A 3,435-nucleotide genomic window follows, 5' to 3' on the forward strand; every position below is an offset into this window, starting at 1 on the left:
GTCATCACAGAGTTTGGCTCTGAGCCCACCACAATGGAATCTCATGACTCACTAGATTCCTTGGCCAAGAAGCAGAGGAAAAGGGCAGGGCCTGGGGGTACCGGACACCCCACTTTCCTTTTCCAAGGAACCGTCCACCCTCATGACTCATTCTCTAATTCTTTCTCAAAATGATACCTTGTCCTAGAGCCTGGGACAGAACAGCAGGCAAGGGACACCAGTAAGATCCCTTCTGTTGTCCTCCAGTCTTCCCTGGAGGTAGGGGACCTGAGATTCTGTGGTGACTCTGTCCTCCTTCAGATGGGACCCTACACAGGCTGTCCCTCTCTGGGCCCTGATTTTCCACCTGTTACTACAGCCTCACAGAAGCCTTCTTAAACTTTCTCCTTTTTGCAGGGGAGGGGTGATAACATGTCTGAGGACCCAAAGCAGAGGCCTGGCCTCCTTTTTGTCCCCATAGAAGCACAAAGCACCGGGCGGTGGTGGTGCATGCCTTTAATCCCAGCACTTGGGAGGCAGAGACAGGAGGATCTCTGTGAGTTCGAGGCCAGCCTGGTCTACAGAGCAAGATCCAAGATAGGCACCAAAACTACACAGAGAAACCCTGTCTCAAAAAGCAAAACAAACAAACAAAAAAATGTTATAATAGCTAGTTAGAGAGGCAGGCGGATCTCTGTGAGTTCAAGGCTAGCCTGTTCTATAAAGCAAGTTCCAGGACAGCTGGGACTGTTACACAGAGAAATCCTGTCTCGAAAAACCAAAAAAACCAACCAAACAACAACAACAACAAGAAACACAAAGCTTCTCCTTACTGCTCCTGGAGCCCAGGGACCATTCTCTAGAGGCTGAGCTGGGTAGCCATGCTCCGCCAGGTCTCTGGACTCAAGCAGCCCAAACAGCACTCCCACCAAGGCTAGCAGGCTTCTATGTGCCCCTTGGTCACCTTTGAGCAATGATGCTGGGGACTGAGTCAGAGATTCGTGCAGGCGTGGTGACACAGTGTGTTGGGGTCTGTTTCGGTGTGCTGGACTTTCCTAAGGTGTGGTCATTGTTATTGCACATGGTTGTTTTTCTAAAGCACTCCTGGAGCTCAGTTGGTAGAGGGCTTGCCTAGTGAGCACAAAGTCCTGGACTTGACCCCTAGTGCTGCATAAACTGGTGTAGTGGCACATGCCAGCAGTCTCGGGATGGGGAGGGAGAGAGGGAAGTTTAGGAATTCAAGATTGTCCTGAGCCACATAGTAAGTTTAGGGACAGCCTTGGCTACTTGAGACCATCTCTCAAAAAATAAATGTCCTCCAGGCCTGTTGCACAGTGAGTGTAGTAGAGCGTGGAGGTTGTGGGAGACAAAACACTGGCCATGAGGGACCGCGATGTGTCATGTCAGGTCATACTTGTTTTGGTGGCTAGTTTCTGTGTCAACTTGACACAAGCTAGAGTCATTGAAGAGGAGCCCAAATTGAGAAAAATGCCCTCATAAGATAGACTGTATTTTCTTAATTAGTGATTGATATGGGAGGGCCCAGCCCATTGTGGGTGGTGCCATCTCCGGGCCGATGGTCTTGGGTTCTATAAGAAAGCAAGCTGAGCAAGCCATGAAGGAGCTAGCCGGTAAGCAGCACCCCTCCATGGCCTCTGCATCAGCTCCTGCCTCCAGGTTCCTGCCCTGTTTGAGTTCCTGTCCAGACTGCCTTCGATGACAGTGATTTGGAAATGTAAGTGGAACAAACCCTTTCCTCCACAAGTTGCTTTTGGTCATGGTGTTTCATCACAGCAGTGGAAATGGTAGCTAAGAAAACTTGGGTCAGATTTTTTTTTTTCATTCAACAAGTGTTTGTTGAGCTCCAGCTCTGTATCAGGCTCCGTGATAGATATGGCACATTGAGGGTTGAGGTGCATAGACCCAGGTCCCACTGTGAAGTCCTAAAGGGGAAGGGCAGATAGACACAATCAACAAGCAGACTGGAAGTGATGTGATGTGACGATCTGCACGAAGCCTGAGGACCTGGAGTGATGCAGGTCACCGTGATCTCAGAGTTCAGACAGTGTCTGAGATGACATCTGCAGGATGAGACTCTGGACACAGGCCTTGGGCTGGGACAGATGTTCCAGGACACCAGATACTCAGGAGCAAAAGCCCTGAGGCTGGCCACAGCTGAGTGTGCTGGAGCAGGAGGGCCACCGCAGATGGGGACAGATGGGCTGAGGGCTGGGATAAGCCTGGCTGTAGAAAGGAGCTGGGGTTGTCTTCTGTCACTGAAGAGATTTGGGTCTGAGTGAAGCCCAGGGTGATGGCACATATCTGTAATCCTAGCACTCAGGAGGTAGAGGCAGGAGGAACATAAGTTTGAGGGCAGCCTGAGCTACCTAGGGAGAATCCACCAATTAATATTAATTAATTTAATTAATTAGTCTGGTTTATGCATGTAAAGGTCCTCTTTGATATTCAGTAGAGGACAGCCTGCCATGGGCCAAGCATGGATTCTCAGAGGCTGTACGGGAGGCGGTGGGGGAAGCCAGGCTCCAGGTGCTGAGGCTGGAGTGAACCATTGGTAGTGGTGATCGGAAATGGGGCCTGTTTGAGGCATATTGTGGAGATAAAATTGACCAGACTTGCTGCAGAGTAGGTTTCCAATGGCTAGAGAGAATAGAAATTAGGCCTGGCTGCCAACCCTCTGCTCTCCTGCCCACTGAGGGGCGAGGGGCGGAGCCCCTTTGAATCTGAGTGGGCACAGGATAGCATCTAGGGAGGGAGCCAGGGTTACCTGTGGGAGTTCATAGCCAGGGTTGGAAGGGAAAAAGCAACCCCAGGCCTTGAGTTCTCTCATAGAGGGGGCTGGTGGAGAAGCCAGGTGCAGGGGTACACTACCTAGTGGTCCCAGCTACTTGTGAGGAAAGATTTGAACCCAGAGTTCAAGCAGGTTCATCATAGTGTGACACCATCTCTAAAGCTCTGTCCTGGAGGAGAGAGTGGCAAGTGAGGCGGAGGAAATCCGGGTGTGTCCAGAACACAACAGGGATGGTTTCTAGGAGGGAGAGGGCTGGGGGAGCAGTCTGTTTATGGGGGTCCCTGGCTGCAGTCCCAGCACTGAAAAAGGAGGGAAATGAGTTGTGTGATATGGGGACAGATAGCCCTGGATCAGTCAACAAGGAAGTTGGAGCACATTGGCTGGGGCAGCCTTACTGAGGAGGAGGGGGGGGGGACCAGGAGGGTGCACCATCCCAGTGGATAGATACACAGCAAGTGGGGCCAGTGACTTAGAGAGCAGAAGCTGAGGCAGTTTGTTGGCAAATTTTTATGTGACAGAAGCCAGAGAATTAGCACTGGATGGAAGAGGCTAGCAGGTCAAGTGAGGGGTTTGTCCAAATATGGGGGCTATAAAACCAACACTGTGCTCCCATGCCTCTGATCCCAGCACTAGGGAGGTGGAAGTAG

Source organism: Peromyscus eremicus, chromosome 2 (genome assembly GCF_949786415.1).
Source record: "Peromyscus eremicus chromosome 2, PerEre_H2_v1, whole genome shotgun sequence".
In the NCBI taxonomy this organism is placed as follows: domain Eukaryota; kingdom Metazoa; phylum Chordata; class Mammalia; order Rodentia; family Cricetidae; genus Peromyscus; species Peromyscus eremicus.